A 10,301-nucleotide genomic window follows, 5' to 3' on the forward strand; every position below is an offset into this window, starting at 1 on the left:
GGGTGATGGAGCTATGAAGGGCTTTTATTTCTTTTTTTTAAGCCTGCATTTTCTGAGTCTTCTAGTGTGACTGTGTATTTATTTTGAGAATGAGAAGTCATTACACTTTTTTCCACAATTCCATGTTATCAACGCTACGGGAGTATACTTTGCAAAAAGTGAAATGCTCTGATGTTAAAGTGCACGGTTCCAAGTTTTCCAAAGGTACTTAGGTACACACACATCATCACCTCTCTCTCAGTCGTGACGTACAGTGTTTCCATCCCCTAGAAAGTTCCTCCAGTTTCCTGTGCAGGCAGCCTTTCCCTCTCAAGAGGAAGCAGCCGTTGCCCTAATGTTTGTCACAGTAGCTTAGTCCTGTCTGCTCCAGAAGCTCACTGAAATGGGGTTATACAGCTTGTACTCTTTCGTGTTTACCTGCACTCACTAAGCATCATGCTTTGGAGATTGGTTTATGTTTTGTGTGTATCGGTAATTCATTAACTTTTTAAAATGAAGAGTCGTGTCTTAAGTGGCTTGCAGCTTTCTGATCTATAGAGTGAGACACAGCCATCCGCCCGCACAATGAGCCCCCACAGCCTCCCCCAGCACGTCTGCTGCAGGCTGGGGTGCTCTTACCCTGTGCATCCCGGGAAGAGACACAGCAGCTACCCCCACCCCCACCCCAAGCCAGGCCTGCCTCCTCCCCCTCCTGGCGGCAGTGCCTGTCTCAGGTGAGAGCCACCCTGCTCGCTGCCATTGTTCTGCGAGTGACAGCCTCGGAGGCAAATGGAAAGCCGTCAACCTGAGGGCTGTCAACTGTAGACAAGAATTCCTTTCTTTGTCAGGCTGGGTGGTCTCCGTGGCTTCGCCATCAACCTGCACAAAAGATGATAAGCATCGTGTGCACTTGCAGAAAAACACGGCCACCACCCAACAACTAAGCACGCTCCTTTGTGAGGCCGGGATTAGGCCTACGTGGCTTCCCTCCCTGTGTATAAATCATCAGATCCCAGCCCCAGCAAGGGCATCCAAAGGTCGTTTTGTCCACCAGACCCCCCACCACCTGCGTGTTTCACAAAATGTATTTGCCCCCAAATCTTACTCGTAGACAGCTAGAAGGTCCCTTAGTACCTGGTCCAACCTTCTTGGGCTCCAAAAAGGGGTCCGGACATAGGTAGAGACTTGTCCAAGGTCACACAGCACAAGGAACAGGGCAAGGACAAGAACCCCTGTGAGGAGAACCTTCTTTGGGGTGCTCTTTCCCCTACTCCAGCTTGCTTTTGTTAATAGGTGATTTCCCCCCTGCCCCCCCCACACGGTGAATAGTACAATGTAAAGTGTAATTTATAACTTCCCAATAAAAAAGTAGCATGGTGTTAATGTTTGAGTGCAAACCTGCCTACTGGGTAGATCTCGCCCCTCGAGCTGTGGCCAGGCTACAAGGTCGGGTTCATTTTGGCATCATTTGGTGCCCTCTACTGGTCACCAGGAGTAACAACAATAGCTACCGCTTCTGGCGTCTCTTGTGCTTGACATTCAACGTGCACCATTATTTTTAATTTCACGTGCAATGAACAGGCCTGTAGAGTAGCCAGTTTTATGAGGAAACTGAGGCTCACAGAGATTCAATAATCTGCCCCAAATTTTGAGCCTAGCCCTGTAACTCTACGTGAAGTAAGTCTGTCGATCAAAGTGGAAGGCGTGGCCTCCTGGGGCCTGGCTCCGCCCCATCTCAGCCACCTTCTCAGTTCCCTACTGTCGCCGGGGCAACAAGGATGGCTGGCGACACCATTTCTCATCACCCATATGGTGTTTAATTATTATCATTATTATAAGAACAAACATAAAAACATTTATCTTATCAGGTCTTTGTCAAAAAGCTCAAGTTATGTGTCGTACGGAAAATAGGCTTCAGATATTTCTGTGGAAGGGAAGCTGTTTCCATGCATTTAAAAGGCAAGCTGTTTCCATGCATTTAAAAGGCAAGTGCCCGGCTTGCTTCATTGTTTTCGTTGTAAGCTGGGACCCCACGACAGCTTGGATTTGCTGCCCTGTAGGACTGCGGTGCCTGCCGGCTGAGGCCCTTTGCAGATGCGGGGCCTGGATCGGGCTCTTCGGAACTGGCCTCCCCACACGCCCAACTCCCAGCACGTTCGGGCTCCGGGCCCTTCCCTCCGATCCGGCCACACCGGGCTCAGATGCCCTCGGTGCTGTCCAGAAGTGGGCACAGGCGCCAGAGGTGGTCTGAGCAGCCCTAAACAGCGGGAGGAGCGCCGCCCTCAGGCCGGCCGACACTGCTTCTGTTCTTGTCACCTCAAATCGCATCTTTCTATCGGCCTGGTCACTTGGTGGCTCCTACTAAGTTTATTGGACACCAAGACCTTCAGGTAGTTTTCCACTGACCCTTCTCAAAAGAGCCTGACCCTACTGAAACGGAAAACCCAGGTCAGTGAAGGCTGGGCATGGTCCTGAAGGTCACGTATGCAGAAGGCGATCACTTCCTCAAACACCATGACAGAATTTTTTAACTGAAATCACGAAGTACACACATATCCCACTTATTTTTTTTAAAGATTTTATTTATTTATCTTTTAGAGGGGAAGGATAGAGGGAGAGAAACATCAATGTATGGTTGCCTTTTGTGTGTCCCCTGCTGGGAACTGGCCTACAGGGAACTGACCTGCAACCCTGGTATGTGCCCTGACTGGGAATCGAACTGTGATCCTGTGGTTTGCAGGCCCCACTTAATTTTATATTTGACCCATAGCTCCATTCCTCCAAAATGGATCTTGATTTTGAGAAAAAGAGAAAAAGAAAAGAAACCCAAGCCAAAACACATTAATCATTCTTTCTAGTTTAATGTCTTTCATAAATTTGATTAGGAAAATTTTAATATTTTTATATATGTTGGTATCACATATTGGTTATGTATTCTTTTTAACTAGGTAGTTCATGGTCATAGTAGAAAATTTAGAAAATATAGAAAGCATATAAAACAACAAAACAATCAAACAAGCAGAATATAACCAAAGACACTGAAATAGAGAACAGGCTGACAGTGTCCAGAGGGGAGAGGGGAGGGAATTTCAGGGGAAAAGAGAAGGGTTTATAGGAACAAGTATAAAGGACACATGGACAAAAACTGGGGGGGGGGGGAATGGAAGCAGGGGGAGGACTGGGTGGGTGGGCTGGGATGGGGGTAAAAGACAGAAAACTGTACTTGAACAACACTTAATAAATGTCATAAAAAAGGAGGAAGGTGGTGTTTTAGTTATTTTAAACTCATGCACTCCAATACAGTAGCTACATGTGGCTGTTTACATTTAAATTAAAGTAAAATTAAAAAATAGTTCTCCCCCCACCAAAAAAGAGAATAATTAAAAACTCTGGATATCTAGAATATATAAAGGACACTTAAAATTCAATAATAAAAAGGCAACTCTTCCAACTTCAAAATGAACAAAGGAGTTGAATAGACATTTCTGCAAAGAAAATACACACATGGCTGATATGCATGTGAAAAGATACCCAACGCCACCATTAAGGGAATGCCCGTCAAAACCGCGGTGAGATGCTGCCTCTCACCCACTAGAACAGCCAAGATAAAAAATAAGTTAAGCTTTGGCAAAGCCGTAGGGAAGTGAAAACCCATCGCTGGTAGGAATGTGAAATAGTGCAGTCGCTCTGGAAAACAATCTGGAGGTCCCTTAGAATGTTAGGCAGAGAGTTACCATGGGACCCAGAAATTCCACTCCTCAGTTCACACCCAAGGGGAATGGTAACATACGTCCGCACAAAATCTTATACGCAGATGTTCATAGCAGCGTTATTCACGACAGTCAACAAGTGGAAACAACTCAACGTCCATTGGCTGATGAGTGGATAAGTTAAGTACGGGATAGCCAGACAAGGGAACGTTATTTAGCAATTTAAAAATGGAATGCTGGTGCGCGCTACAACCTCGATGAACCCAGAAAACATTACGCAAAGTGAAAGAAGGCAGACACAAAAGGCCACATATTGCACGATCCCATTTCTGTGAAATGTCCGGAACAGGCAAATCTACGCCGACGGAAAGCAGATTAATGGTGGCCTGGGGCTGAGAGGGTTTGATGGGGAGTGACGGATGCGTATGTGGCGTTGAGAAATCGGTTATGGCGATAGCTGTGCAGCGCTATGAATGCACAGGGCGGGGGAAAGCGGGGTTACAGCCGAGAGTGTTCAAAACACAGAGTTTGTTCTTGTATTGCTGTTCATTAATATTGTATTATTTTCATACACATGCTTCTGTCCTACCCTGTACTTAAAATGATTGAATTGTACGCTCTGAATGGGTGAATTTAAAGTATGGTATGTGAACTAAATCCCAACAAGGCTGGGGACACTGCTGATTATGAGTGCTTTGTATATTCACTTGTGAATATATACATGAAAAAAATGACTGAGCGTATGGATAAAAGAATAGTGGGGAGAGAAACACTGTGAGCAAAGCTCAGAAGTACAGGATTCGGGACAGGTATAGAAAATGCAAACCTGTCCCGTTGGGCTAAAGCATAAAATTCAATGAGGATTCATTAAAGGTAATCACCCATCTGCTCCCAAAGCTGGAAACAGGCAACGGAGACTTCGAATTAGCTCCAGACGAGTGATTTTTGAACAGAGCCATGGCATGGTCCAGGCTGTGCTTGAGAAAAAGGAAACTGTAAGGCCAAATGGGAGATGGATTCGAAGGGTCTCCTGCCTGGAGGCTGGGAGGCCAGTTTGGGGTGTTCAGGTGAGAGACGACGGGGGCTAAACTAAACCAGTGGCAGCAGAACCAGAGAAGGAATGGGGGCCACAAACACTCAGCCACCATCCAAACATTATAAAAACTGTAAAAACGCATGTCTCTGGTGATGAACAGTTCATCTATTCAATAGCACTATAACTATCGGAGGAAGCACTTGTCCATAAAATATAAGTGGCTTGTGGTTGGAATCTGCAACCACACTTACTACAAAGGTAATTGAAAGGAAAACCCCAATTGAGGGTAATAAGAAAACAGGAAACCACAAGTCCGTAATGTGTGGGTTGTATTATATGTGGATTGGAGCTGCTCATCCATCGGGTGGACAAACCCAGGGCTGCATTCATCCTCCTCTAGACCTGCCCAAGACAGGCCACGACTCTGGCACCGGGCGTCAGGCAGGCCGCCTCTCAGCCACTTGGTTAGCCAGGCAGAGTGTTGCACGGACCTGGCTTCTGATTCCAGCTCGACACTGACTCAGGTAGAACAAGCACCAGAGCAAGAAGTAGGAGGAAGAGTTGTTCTAATTTAGAGACTTACAGTTTAGTGCTTGAGAATATTCACGTTGGGGCTAAGCTGGGTTCAACCAGGCATTGATTAGCTGATGACCTTGAACAAATTGTTTAGCATCACTGTGCCTTAGTTGTCTCATCTATAAACTGGGATTAGTGATGTGCTGATTGCGTGGAGGTGGAAGAGGGTATAGGGGCAATAAATGGTAATGGAAAAATATAATAAATTAAAAATAGAAAATTAAAAAAGGCAATGCTAGGCCCTGGCTGGTGTGGCTCAGTGCATTGAGCACCAGCCTGCAAACCAGAGGGTGGCCAGTTCAATTCCCAATCAGGGCACAGGCCTGGGTTGCAGGCCAGATCCCCAGTGTGGGGCACACGGAAGGCAACCACATATTGATGTTTCCCTTCCTCTCTTTCTCTTTCTCTTCTCCTCTGTCTAAAAATAAATAAATAAAATCTTTTTTTAAAAAGCAGTGCTAAACTGGGATTAGTGAAAATACTCCTCCGGTAGTTATAAAATTAGATTAGTTAATATATTTAAAATGCTTCAGAAACTATAAGCACAATGTAAATGTTTGCTATATTATTGTTACCATTATTCTTGCAGAAAGCAATGGACAAAGCTAGACAATAATGCAATAGGCTGTTCTGAAGTAGAGAATTCTTTACCACCGCAGGAGTATAACTGTCCTAGTGGATGGGAAGTGACAGTAGGGTTCAGCTTTGGACCTTGAGTTTTCAGTGCTGGTGAAACACGCAGCTAGGCTTATTCAGTATTACCATTCTACTTAATTCTGCAAACATTCACTCAGCAACAACTCTGAGTGCTAGGCCCTGGAGATACTGGGATGAATCAGACTGTCCCAGCTCTCAAGGACCTGCTTTGTTAGTAAGGACTGAATGTAGGTATCACCTCTGGTGTGGTAAGTGCCACTGCAGCAGCATATGAAGTTCACATGCAGACAGAGGAGGGAGTCAGGACAGGCTTCCTGGAAGAGGTAGTAAGAAGCAAGTTCCACTGGGCTGTGTTTAGGCTCTGGGGAGTGCAGAGTAGGGAAGGTGCACGAGTGACAAAGGATTTTGGCTTCCAGTGCTGACAGTCATTCCCCCCTCACCCCCCACCCCCGGCCCCATCTTAGCTGAATCATCTGGATCCTCCCACTTAGTGCTTTTGGAAAGAAAATTCATGTGAATCTTTAAGATGTTTCTTAAACCCTTTTGCAGGCACACAGATACTTTATTGATCAGATTTCTGATACAATGTTTTCTGATACCCAAACGGTCTGGCCTGCAACCCAGGCCTGTGCCCTGATTGGGAATTGAACTGGCCACCCTCTGGTTTGCAGGCTGGTGCTCAATGCACTGAGCCACACCAGCCAGGGCCTAGCATTGCCTTTTTTAATTTTCTATTTTTAATTTATTATATTTTTCCATTACCATTTATTGCCCCTATACCCTCTTCCACCTCCACGCAATCAGCACATCATTAATCCCAGTTTATGGATGAGACAACTAAGGCACAGTGATGTGCCTTACTCTTTGTCTTTTGGCTCAGGGAGGTTGAAATCGAAGTTTCTCCAGGAGTGTTGGCCTGGTCTGTCGCAGCAAAGAAACTGCATTTCCTGGGTCACTAAGTCAGTGCTACGGAAGTCACCAGGATCAGCCCGATTTCCTGTTCCTGCAGCCTCGTCCCAGACAGTTTTCCCCTCTGCATGTTCCTTCCCACCAGACGTTCTCCTATTGGGAAGTGATGCCGACAATGTTCAAAGTAACCACATTAAGGGGCAAAGCCCCAGGGACTCCAGGAAAATAAAAACAAAACAGAAAGCTACACACGTACTATTGACTAGACAATAAAGACAAATATGTTCACATCCTGTCATCTCGGCATGAGTAATCCCAGTGATGCTCTTAGAGAGAAGACCATGTCAGGTAACACTGCCAAGTTTCTCATCCCCCTTCCTGGCCTCCATTCTTACCTACCTGCTCTTTTTCAGGCTTGGGTTAGGACTTTCCATTCTCTCTGTGCTTCGTTAATTACCCCTCTTTCAGCCAGGATCACAGTTGGTCAGAGAGATGAGAGAAATACAAAAGCAGAAAGATGTAGTCACAGGTTTTCCCTCAGACTGAATGGGGAGAGGCAAGAATACATCCATGGGTCTATTCTTCTTGCCTGCTTTCCTTTTGTGCCCCCACGGAGATGACTCACGCTGCCACTCTCAGGGCAGGCCTCGTAGCCCCTGTCACTGTGTAAGATGCACGAATCCGGGCATGTACTCCTCTTCCTTCTCTAAAGGAGGGGTCTCGTTTTAGCTTGGGTGAGGCGTCAGCTAACAATTCAGACCCAGTTACTCGAAACTTGCTAACAAAGATCAGGAAGCCAAAGGAGAGGGAGCGACCTGTAAGAGGAGACCCAAACGGTCGGCAAGGGCTACAAAATCCCAGGGCCTGTGCCACATCTGTGCTATTCAAGCTCCAAATGCTTTGTTGGGGAGGAGGCTCTAGGGGCTCATAATTCTCCACAGACTACCTTGGGGGGGAACTGTTAGCTTGTTCTTTAGAAACATCGCATAGCCTCGGAGATGCTTAGAGCTGTGCAGAGTCTAGAAGGGTCATTTAGGGTTCTGGCTCTCAAAGTTTGCTGCCCATTAGATGTATCTAGGTATGGGAGGGTAGGGGTAGGGAGGGCGCTTTACAAAAATCCCAATGCCCAGATGCCATCCCTGGCCAATGAGGCCAGAATGTCTGTGGGGAGGGCCTAGGAATGTGGTATTTCAACTCCCCAGATACTTGCAACGTGCTGCCAAGTTTGAGAACTGGTGAATGGGACCCTTACTATTCGAACTGGTCTCACCCGGGAGCTTGTTAGCAATGCACATTCTTAAGGTTCCCCCATAGACCTACTGAATCAGAATCTGCATTTCAACAGATCACCAGGTGACTCATAGGTACACGAAAGTTTGAGAAGCAGTTACTTTTCTTGGAGCATTGGCAATTTGGCAGCAATGGGCCCCAGTCTGCCTCGACAGCTCCCCCCTGGGAGCTGTGTAGTGGTGGGCCCCTCTGAGAGGCACCATCGCACTCCAGTTTGCCCAGGTCTCGCACCTGGACGGGTTGATTAACTCCCATTAAATGTCTGAGCCCATTCACAATTGGAGTGGTTTTAAAAATTTATTATAAAGGAAAATTTGCCATTAGCTACATGTAGTACATTCACAGTGTTGTGCAATTATCACTACTGTCTAGTTCCAGAATATCTTGATTACCCTGAAAGGAAATCCCATACTTATTTAGCAGTTGTTCCCCAGTCTCCTCTTCCCATAGCCCCTGGCAACCACTAATCCGCTTTCTGTCGCTATGAGTTTGCTTATTCACGTATTTCACATAAAAGGAGTGCCTGGTGTTCTCAAGGTTTATCCATGTTTTAGCATGTATCAGTACTTCCTTCCTTTTATGGCTGAATAATATTTTTTTTGTGGATATACCACATTTTGTTTATCCATTTACCATTTGAAGGTTATTTGGGTAGTTTCAAGCTTTTGGTTATTGTGAATAGTGCTGCTATGAACATTTGTGCATAACTTTTTGTTTGAACTGCTGTTTTCATTTTTTTTTGGGGGGGGGGTGTATGCCCAGGAGTGGAATTGCTGACACAGATGGTATTTCTATGTTTAACTTTTTGAAAAATAGCCAAACCCTTTTCTATAGCAGCATGATTTTACATTCCTACCAGCAAGGCATGAGGGTTCCAATTTCTCCAAATTGTCAACTTACTATATCCTGTTTTTTCCTTAGTTCTAGTCATCTTATTGGGTGTGAAGTGGCACGTCACTGTGCTTTTAATTTGCACTTCCCTACTAACTAATGATGAATATCTATTCATGAGCTCATTGACCATTTGTGTATCTTCTTTAGAAAAATGTCTACTTAAGCCCTGACCGGTGTGGCTCAGTGGGCTGGGTGTTATCCGGCAACCTGAAGATTGCCAGTTTGATTCCCTGTCAGGGCACAGGCCTAGGTTGCTGGCCAGGTCCTCAGTGGGGCGTATGTGAGAGGAGGCAACTGACAGATGTCTCTTCCACACGTTGGTGTCTCTCCCTCTCTTTCTCTTCCCCCCCTCTCTAAAAATGAATAAATACATATAAAAGAAAAACATCTACTTAAGCCCTCTGCTCATTTGAAAACTGGGTTATTTGCCTTTTTATTGGGTTGTAAGAGTTCTTTATATATTCTGGATACTAGACCCTTTTCAGATACATGATTTGCAAATATTTTCTACCACTCTACCATTTTAACTTTCTCAATAGTGTTATTTAATGCAGAAGTCTTCAATTTATCTAGTTTATTTAATCTTTTATTTGGACATTTATGCTTTTGGTGTTACATGGAATTTGAGCTTTTATCACCTGGACAAAATCAATAGATAGGAAGGACAAGGGGTGTGAGGGGAAGGACAACAGGAATGGCTTGACATCTGTATGTACAATTCAACCAGTAGATCTGAACATTTATCCACTTTATATAAGGTTCTCCAGCTTAAGCACAATATATGTATAAGCAACAGATTAGGACTACTAGGTTGTGCTTCTCAAAACTTAACCATTGAATATTAGTGGAAAACTTCACGTGTGTTAGACTGTTAAAAAATCTAGCCCTAAATAGTATATGTAATTAGAATTTAACATTTTCTGGTTTCAGTTCCATTTTATTTGTAATAAAAAAGCATGTATTTCTGGAAAAGCATGCAGTTTCTTTTGCTTCATTTACTATACTTTTGGGGAATCATGATTCAGCCACAATTCAAACTCAATGTCTCCCTGGCGGCAGCTCATCCACACTGAAGGAATATTCCATGCAAAAGACAGTGAAGTTCATGCATAGCAGCCTTGCTACCAGGTGCCGCATTTGCCTGTGATCACACAGCAAGTGAGCATTTGAGCCCAGGTGTCTCATTTCCAATCTAAGGCTCTGTCCAAGATAAAGTCATATCAATTATCTCAGCCTTTCCTGTTGATAGT

Source organism: Artibeus jamaicensis, unplaced genomic scaffold (assembly GCF_021234435.1).
Source record: "Artibeus jamaicensis isolate MK-2021 breed Jamaican fruit bat unplaced genomic scaffold, CSHL_Jam_final scaffold_1964, whole genome shotgun sequence".
Lineage (NCBI taxonomy): Eukaryota > Metazoa > Chordata > Mammalia > Chiroptera > Phyllostomidae > Artibeus > Artibeus jamaicensis.